Source organism: Bufo gargarizans, chromosome 4 (assembly GCF_014858855.1).
Source record: "Bufo gargarizans isolate SCDJY-AF-19 chromosome 4, ASM1485885v1, whole genome shotgun sequence".
NCBI lineage: Eukaryota > Metazoa > Chordata > Amphibia > Anura > Bufonidae > Bufo > Bufo gargarizans.
In genome coordinates, this window is record NC_058083.1 from 154,757,352 (window position 1) to 154,767,775 (window position 10,424).

Below are 10,424 nucleotides of genomic sequence, written 5' to 3' on the forward strand. Positions count from 1 at the left end.
TTTGTGTGGAATGAAAAGACTGACCATTTCAACAATGAATGTGATTCTTGATTAAATATTAAAGGTTCCTCTCCAGGTAACTAACCTGGCCATTTGCTCTGGTCATTTAAACTTGATGCGACATTGTGTGCATGTATGAGGTAAGAGACGTGCAAATGTTAGCTGCAAATATTTTGCTAAAAGTCGCCAAGTGCGAGAACGCACTGTATGGTCAAAAAAAAAAAGTCTGACAAAGCTACCAAAACTGGTTTACAAAATACTGTCCGTAAGAAAGTGGCCTATAACTTACAAACTGAGGTTTGCAAAAAAAAAAAAAAAAAAGGGCAGCACTTCTGGGACATGTAACTGTGTCTGTTCCTTCTAAAAGTAAGAACAAGTAATTTGTAGTGTTGAGCGAAATGAGCTTTGGATGCTTTATCCAAAGTCTCTTCATTCAAAACTTCAGAATAATACTGTATGGAGATTCGTCTCTGTACAGTATTAGAATGTTTGGGCTCAGATGAGCAGAAGTTAGTTATTCACGAAGTCATGCGTGACTTAGTTGAATAACTTTGGTAATTGATTTTTAAAGTGGAAAACCACTTTAAAACTTGAAACTGAACTCTAATACCATTGAACAGAAGCAGTCATACTAGAATTAAAGCATAGGTATGTTACACTCATCACCACTTTTCAAAGTGCTCTATGTTTAAGCTAAATGTGAGATTACACCAGGATTATGGCTCATTTACTAAGGCCTGTTTCACACTGACATTACACATTCCGGCAGTGGAACAGCCTGCCAGATTCGTAACTACTGTGTACAGCCGTTCGCTGCCTGAAGTGCACCCAGCCCCAAACACTATAATGGCGACCGGCAGAGATCCGGGAGGCACTAGCCAAATGCTGCTGGAACAAATAATGCCATTGTGAAACGGCCTTAGTTGCAACCTATGCCAGACCACACCCTGGTGCACTTGTACTCATAAGGCCTCATGCATACGACCGTTGTTTTTGTCCTCATCCGAGCCGCAGTATTTGCGGCTTGGATTCGGACCCGTTCGCTTCAATGGGGCCGCAAAAGATGCAGACAGCACTCTGTTGCTCCATTCCGTGGTCCACAAAAATTATTTTTTTTTAAATATAACCTGTCCTATTCTTGTCCGTTTTGCGGACAAGAATAGGCAGTTATATTAATGTCTGACTGTGCCGTTCCGCAAACTGCGGAACGCACACCATCCTATTTTGCAGATCGGCAATTTGCGGACAGTCGTGTGCATGAGGCCTGAAGGTGTAAACCACATTGCACTCACACCAAATATATTAAGTTGCCCTATTTCATAAATCAGGCACGCAAAGCCAGACTTAAAACTGACACAAAACAACCACAAATGATAAATCTCGTGGTGTTGTGTCATATGTTCAAAAATATGAACCCATTTAGAACAGTTGACTATATGCAGTCAATTATGTGATGGCTCAGCACCGGGAGCAACAGCCTATCCAAAGTAAGGTTACATGAACGCAAATGTAAAAAATGGCCATTTAAGTAAGGCGATTTTATAACACCAATTAAAGTCTATGGGGCTATTCACATGTTTTTTTTTTTTTTTTGCTTCGAGTGAATAGTGGCTGTGAAAAAAATAAATAGGACGAGTCCTAGTGGCCAGACCATTTTTAACGGCTGCTTAGCAGAATTGCACCTGTCTATTTGCTATTAAAAACGGGCAATGTAGTTCAATATGGCCTAAGGGGATAAAAAATAAAAATAAAAAATGAATAAATCGCTCACCTCATCCACCTGCACGCGCAGAGATGGTCGCTCCGCTCTTGATTGTGAAGGATCTGTGCCCAGTGTGATGACGTCACCATGCGATCATGCTGGGAGCATGCGGTGATGTTCTCATGCTTGACTGCAGGTCCTTTATGATCAAGAGGAGCAACTGCGTGCAAGTAAATGAGGTGAGTGAATTTTGTTTTGTTTTTTGCTGAAAAAAAAAAAAGTAGAGAACCACTATTGGGGGCCACAATGGGGGGACAATGCATACTGCAGGGGATGTGATTTTATTTAAAAAAAAAGCCAATGAAATCATCAATTTTTAACATGAAAAATGGACATAAAATAGAAGCACAAATGGTTGAAAAATGGCCATGAAAAACTTAGAATGTGTCCATTTTTTTTCTTCAATGTTGTGCGCATGTAGCCTTAGGTCTCATGCCCATAAGCGTAATTGCCAAGCGCCCATGCTGCGGACCGCACTGGCCCAGTGAACACAGTTTGCGGATGCAGACTCTTTGACTTGAATGGGTCTGTGATCCGCAACATACGGCCAAAGATAGAACATGTTCTATCTTTTTGCAGAAGCGCTTTATAGTGCTTCTGTGGACTTCCAATCCGTGCCTTTGCTTCGCAAAACATAGGCAAAGTCCTATCTTCGGCCATATGTTGCAGGTTGCGGATCCATTCAAGTCAGTGGGTCCGCATCCACACCACAGAGTGCACAGGACAAGTGCCCGTATATTGCGGACCAGAAATTTTTTGTCACATATTCTGACCCCCTTTAACATGTTTTGTAGTTAGAGTGCCTTGCAAAAGTATTCACCCCCTTGACTTTTTTGTATTTTGGTGCCTCACAACCTGGAATTGACATGGATTGTTTGAGGATTTACCGAGCATGACCACAACTTTGAAGATTTTTTTAATTTTATTTATTGTGAAGCAAACAACAAATAGGAAAAAAAAAAAACTAAAAAAGTAAATGTGCATAATTATTCACCCCCCTAAAGTCAATACTTTGTAGAGTCACCTTTAGCGACGATCAAAGCTCCAAGTCGCTTTGGATAAGTCTATGAGCTTACCACATCTTGCCACTTGGATTTTTGCCCATTCCTCCTTGCAAAACTGCGCCAGCTCCTTCAGGTTGGATGTTTGCGCTTGTGAACAGCAATCTTTAAGTATGTCCACAGATTTTCTATTGGATTGAGATCTGGACTTTGACTAGGCCATTCCAACACATTTACATGTTTCCCCTTAAACCACGCAGTGTGTTTGGGGTCATTGTCCTGCTGGAAGGTGAACCTCCGTCCTAGCCTCAAATCACGCACAGGGTGGTACAGGTTTTGCTCAAGAATATTTAGCACCATCCATCTTTCCCTCAACCTTGACCAGTTTCCCAGTCCCGGCTGCTGAAAAACATCCCCACAGCATGATGCTGCCACCACCATGTTTCACTGTCGGGGTGGTTTTCTTTGGGTGATGTTGGGTTTTCCGCCAGACATAGCGTTTTCTTTGATGGCTGAAAAGTTCAATTTTAGTCTCATCAGACCAGAGCACCTTCCTCCATATATTTTGGGAGTCTCCCATATGCCTTTTCAAAAACTCACAATGTGCCTTTTTGTTTTTAGCTGAACGTAATGGCTTTCTTCTGGCCACTCTGCCATAAAGCCCACCTCTATGGAGCGTACGGCTTATTGTCATCCTATGTACAGATACTCCAGTCTCTGCTGTGGAACTCTGCATCTCCTCCAGGGTTACCTTTAGGTCTTTGTGCTGCCTCTGATTAATGCCCTCCTTGCCCGGTCCGTGAGTTTTGGTGGACGGCAGTCTCTTTTTGGATATTTGCTGTTGTGCCATGTTCTTTCCATTTGGTTATGATAGATTTGATGGTGCTCCTGGGGCTCAAAGATTTAGATATTTTTTTATAACCTAGCCCTGACTTGTACTTTTCAACAACATTGTCCCTTACTTGTTTGGAGAGTTCCTTGGTCTTCATGGCAGAGTTTGGTTAGTGATGCCTCTTGCTTAGGTGTTGCAGCCTCTGGGGCCTTTCAAAAAAGGTGTGTATATGTAATGACAGATCATGTGACACAGATGGATATCACTTCACTAATTATGTGATTTCTGAAGGTAATCTGTTGCACCAGAGCTTTTTATGGGCTTCCTAACAAAGAGGGTGAATACATATGCACATGACAATTTTTCTGTTTTCTATTTCTAAACAATAGTTTTATTTATATATTTTTCTCATTTCACTTCACCAACTTAGACTATTGTGTTCTGATCCATCACATAAAATTCAGATTAACAAAACATTGAACTTAAGGCTGTAATGTACCAAAAAGTCAATGGGGGTGAATACATTTGCAAGGCACTGTGCGTGTACGGAGTTGTGTAAGGGCTCATCTTTTACGGGGAGATCTGTACTTTTCATTGATACCAATGAATGACTTTGGTGTGAGTTTTTGATAAACTTTTTTTTTTTTTTTTTTACCTTTTTCCATTTCATAGTTTAGTTGCCATATAGGATAAATATTTTTATATTTTAATAATACAGCGTTTTTGCACGTAGCGATGGCCATGATTTGAATTGTTATATTTAACAGGGGCTTCATAGTAACTGATGTGCGGCAGCCTCATATCATTGAGGAATACAGAGACTGGTACACACATACTCCGGCTCCCCCGATCCTTGTCGAGGGGGAACCATAACAAAACCCGGAAGCGCATGCTTCCAGGATTTTGCACGTCCAGCTGCCTGGGTCACATTTGACCATGGCATCTGAGGGGTTAAAAGTCTGCAATTGGCATTACCGCTGGTCACAGACATTAGGCCAGGGTGTCTTCTGTTTAAAACAGTAGGCACCTGGCAGTTATGGTGGCAGCCACACTGGCGAGTGGGTGCCAACTTTAAAGTCCCAGCCAGTGTCATACATATACAGCGCTGGGTGGAAAGGGGTTCATCACTATTAGGGTAGGGCTCAGACACATGACTAAAATAATCCTTTAATAATCCCACCATGGGAAAATAACTGTTATAGCAGCACAGAGAATATAAAAACTCCAAAATAAAGGCATAACAGTAACGGATACAGAAAAAAAATGTAAAAAATAAAGGATATAGATATCACAACTCATAGAATTTAGTCTCTGGATGGAATGATATCCACAGGAACCCGTAGACTATGAGTGCAGTTTATCTCCACTTGGGTCAGTGTTTGTTGTACTGCCTTATAGCAGCAGGGAGGAATGACGTCTAATAGCACTCCTTCTCACACTTAGGCTGGGTTCACACCTGAGCGTTTTACAGCGCATTCAAACGCGCTGTAAAACGCTCAACACATGAAAACCAATGCTTCCCTATGGCCCTGTTTCACACTTCTTTGGGGCGTTTTGTCACGCGTTCCCGTACATAGACTTTCGGGAACGCGCGACAATGGGCGTTCGCTTGTCTCTGTATGCGCGATTGTAAACGCCGGTACAATTGCGCATGCAGAACGCTCAGGTGTGAACCCAGGGTTAGGCTGAAACAGTCCACTGACAGTACTGCCCAATGCTATCACTATCTCATGCATGGGAGGGGAGTTATTCTCCAGCATGAAGATCAGTTTGCAGTAAGCAGGTAAAGCCTGCTGTGGCCCTTTCTGTATAGTGCATCCATGTTATCTGCCCAGTCCAGCTCAATATTAAGGAGTACATCCAGGTACTTATAAATGTTGACTAGCTCAGTGTTCATCCCCTGGATGTCCACTGGTTTAGGAGAATGTCTTGTGCTTGCGGAAGTCCACAACCATCTCCTTTAGTCTTCATGGCATTGATCCTCAGGTGGTTCTCGTGGCACGAAATATATAACAGTTTGGACTGCAGAGTTGCTTCTTCTAAAAAAAATTAATCCCAAACCACAAAGGATTTAAAAAAAGTACCTCTACTAAAGAGGGGGATGTTATAAAACTTAACTTGTTTCTTATAAACAATTTTACACCATCATTTCACACAGCCTTTAAAGACCTAACACAGGCATATAAGGAACAGATCAGCACTGGTACCTGCAGCTAGACATAGAAATCCGCGATTCATGTCCAAGTGGGAATAAGAACCAACAGTTCTTTACGATTAATGCGGCTGATATTGGAGGAAGAGAAAAGTACCCTGGATACTCTAAATAAAAAAATTAGCTGAAAGCATAGAACTAGTACAGGGCTTTTCTCAGGAGTCTGACTATTCTAATAAAGAATAACTGTTGCAGGACACTCTAGAAAAGTTTCAATAGCATTTAAAAGAGGAATTTTTTCATCTTCAACGGTACAATCTACAGCACTGTGATGCGAAGTTCCTGTGCCTTGTCATCTGCAAATTTGTTCCTGGGCTGGTGGGAAGAGAACTTGTTGGTTTTGTCAGGTAGTCTGGAGAGGGGAGGGTCTACTCCCACAAGATCCAGCTTGTCTCTTACTTGCCCTGGCTCTATGGTGTTTAAAGCACTGGAGAAATCAAAGAACACTATTCTCAGTATTTCCTGGTTTCTTCAGGCAAGAAAGAGCTCTGGGTAGAAGGTGGATGATGGCGTCGTCCATGCCAATGCTAGGCCGATAATTAAACTGAAGGGGATGAGCTCACTAGAGGGTGGAGATGTGTGAGAACCAACCTCTCCTAGACCTTCATCAAATGGGATGTCAATGCCACCAGTCTGTAGCTGTTGAGGTCTATGGGATGGGGTGCTTTGGAACTGGTTCCAAACAAAATGATTTCCAAAGTTGTGGTACCTTTCCCAACTTCACGCTCATATTGAACATATGTAATAAGACCTGTGGTGATCAGCTGTGTGGTATTAAGTACCCTGGCAGCCTTCCCTGCTTTGATCCTCCGAAGTCCCCTTCTCACCTGGGCACATCAGACTGTAACCAGATGACTGATTTGGAGGGGAGGTCACCGTTACTGTGGGAGAGGGGATAGAATGGCATACTGGGGTGGGAAGATCAGGTGTGTGATTAAACCTATTGAAGAATAGATTGAGCTCATTAACCGTTTATATCTCCTACCTGGGAGACCGTCTTGTGACCAGATATTGACTTTTGGCTTTTCTAGACCTCACTAAAGTTTTTCTGTTCCATTTGCTCCTCCATCTTCCTCTTGTATCTGGCTTTCCCCTCCCTGATTTGACGCCTCAGTTCCTTTTACACATCCTTCAACTTTTCTTTGTCACCTGACCTAAAGACCCTTTTTTTCTCCTTGAGAAGAGTTTTTATATCCGGGTTAATCCAGACTGTTTGTATTGTATTTTTTAACACAAATAATGGATCTGCAAAGTAAAGATAGCCTCAGTGTGCATTTCTTTATTTTTTTTTATTATTTATTTTTTCAATCCTGTCAATAAAATAGGCTATTCTTGTCTGCAAATAAAGGCAGGAATAAAACCTGCTCTATAATTTACGGAACAGCCCCATAGAAATGAACGGGTCAGTGTGCCATTTGCAAAATATTTGGATAGTACACTAAAGAAAAATATGGTTGTGTGCATGAGCCCTCGGGGAGAGAAAATCACTAGTGGAAACACAACTAATACTAAACTCCTCATCCAGTCAACCCTCAAAATGGAGGGGTAGGAATACTAATGTAGATTGATGCTTTCTATTACGTTATATAAATAAAGATTACTACATCTTTTAGAATGCAAATCAGAGATCAGAAGTGCAGTGCGGTCTCTTCCGCACTGTGAAAGTAATCACCTTATTTAAAAGATTAGGGCAAAGGCTTGTGATGTGAGCACTTGGATCATACAGATTGCCCTACAGACCTTTACCCCCTCTGTAAATGTCTAGTACACGTCACCTTACAACCTCTTTTCAGTGTAAAGCCACAATCCATTGGATCTGTAGTTGATAGGATGTTCTGGATAATGTAACATAAACTAGAACCACTAGTTATCTTAACATTTTAGTTTTGATGTCTTTCTCAACTAGATCAGATACAAATACATGTAAAATGAAATTGCATCAGCGCATCCCATGTTGTAACATTAATGGCATGCTGTTAATTTTAGGGCTTGTAAAATTGAGGATAAAGATAAAAATAAAGCCACTGTTTACACAGATTACATAATAAATGTGTAATGGTGCAGAACCCCAAACAACCAGACAGAGTTTAAACAATGAAAGGAAATCATATGCAGGTAATCAATCTAAATAATAACTTGTGCAGGAAAACTCACAAGGGACAGCCAGACCAGGCCAAAGTTCATATGCACAGAAATAGTCCGTGTAACGTAGTACCTAGGGACAAGACATTTCCAGGGTCCGATCCGAGGTCCAACACGAGACAAACTGTTCCGCATAGAAGTTTCCCACAGGCAGTCTCTAGAGATGGATTGAGGAAGTCAGAGGTCATGCCCAGGTAGTCTGGAAGAATGTGAACAGCAACATACACCTGGGTTGTCAAAACAGCAGTGGGCACTGACCAACCAGGGAGATCACCTCTTAAACACCTGCTAGCCAATCACAGAGTGCCATGTGTCTATTCCTCGTAGGCCATATGATTATCCTAATCCCTGACACTTGTGCAGCTTCGGTTGGTCATGATCACTTAACCCATGCCTGTCCTCTAATCTACTAGAGTTTCTGTACAGGTTGATCCCCATCAGCGCCCGGCCTAGCGAATAAGATGCGCGTACATTCGGCTGCGTAACCTCCTTGTGAAACTCCTCTCAAGCGTGCACGCGGACGCTCAAGCAGCCCAGCATGGATACGCGATCGCGTTGGCACGGACGCCGGAACCGCGTCCGCCCGCAAAGGAATCGGAACCGAAGATTCCACAGGCACATGCGTGACCTGTCCCGCTACTCCAATGGGGTACCCCGCAGGCCGAGCCCCAGGAGAATTCCTGGGGGCCCCAGTTGACCGCGAAACAGGAGAGTGTCTTATAAAATGTTAATGTGCTCTATCTGTTTCATTCTCGTTTCAAAGTTTTGTTGCTTTTTTCTACTGGGTAGCAGTTTTTTTTTGTTTTTTTTCGACTGTCAAAAAAATATAAAAAATCCTGACGGAATTGGTAAAGACTGGTGGCATTTACTGATTTCACCCTTTGCAATAGAGAGGGTAAAATCCACAGCAAAAAATACACGCTTATAATTCATGTGGTTTTTGTTGCTGCTTTATTTTATTTTTTTGCCTGTGATGTTTTACTCCTGTATTTTCCATGCCGTATGGATGTCCCCAAAGGTTGTTAAATGATTTTAAAGCGTTCATTTGAAAAAAGTAAATTACATTTTCAGTGTTGGACTGGGGCTCCCTAGGCCTACTTTCGAAATTATTTTTGAGGCTCAGCCCCTATACTATGATTAAAGTCTAGTAGGTTTCATTTTCCCCCCTTCGATTTTATTATAGTGATATGTATCAGAGTTGGTACCTAAATGAATGCAGAAATCTTAGTAAATGCAGTTGCACACAGTGCTATCAAGTGTTGAAGAGAGATTTTTCCTGTTTTGTGTTCATTTTAACATTTTTTTATTCTTGATCAATTTGAATTAAAAATTGTGTCTACGGCCTTGATTACTACAATCAATCAAAATCAGTCTGTAAGGTCGAAGTTCACAGTTGAGGTCAGGTCAGAGATCAAGTGTCGCCACTTCTTGCATGTATTCCGTTTTTTTGTTCTTCTATCTGCAGATAACCACATTATTACATTTACTTTGGTTAGATTTGCCTAGACATCCAGTGCCGTTATTGTTGGCCACACTGGTATGTTTTCTAGCATAATACATACTTCACCTTATGAAATCAATGCTGGCAGATGTCCTCTGTTGCTCAGTATTGAACTGCTACCTAGAATATGTTAACCTCTGCATCAAGGCAACAACTAAGGGAAAATAAAATCTCAAGGGAAGAGTAAACTGAGGCCATTAACATTCAGCTTGATTGAACTAACAAAACATAATGGATCCAAATCGCGAATGGTCTACCTAGTTAGCATACCTAGTTAGCATACCTAGTTAGAGACCTGTCTATGTATGGCACCGGATAACCTGGTCCTGGGTACTTTGTGCTCTAGTCTGGACCCTTCCATCAAATCTCCTTCTGCACAAAAAGTCGAATACAAAGTTCACTATAGTGCAGGTCTTTACATAGCTCCATAAAAATTCTGGATAAAAAAAAAAATATCTGTGTGGGTTTGAGAGAACACTGTAGAGTTTCAAACCTCAACATGCTGTATTGGACGCAGACAGGGGTGCACCTAGCCTTTCTGCTGCCTGAGGCGAAAACTTAAATGACGGCCCTCCCTCCCCAATGCCAATTTCTTAACCTAACCCCTTCCCTTCAGCCCATGGACCTTTGGCTGCCCGTCGCTTACCCCTACTTGGTGCTGCCTGAGGCGATCGCCTCACCAGGCTTTATTGGTGGTACACCCCTGGACGTAGATATCTCTAATTACAATGCAAAAGTGAACTCTGTGATAAAATCCACAACAAATTTCATGTCAAAATCTATATGTTAGGCTAGGTTAAAGTCATGTTTTAGCATATTTTTCAAATAGATCCAGTAGTTTTCAGCGGGCCTTCCATCATGGTTTGAAGGGTCCTTTTTCCTCCATTTGAAAAGTTTCCATCAGAACATTTTGTGAACAGGGCAGACAGATGGAGACTCTAATTTTTTTCTGTCGTGTTGAACAACAGGATCCT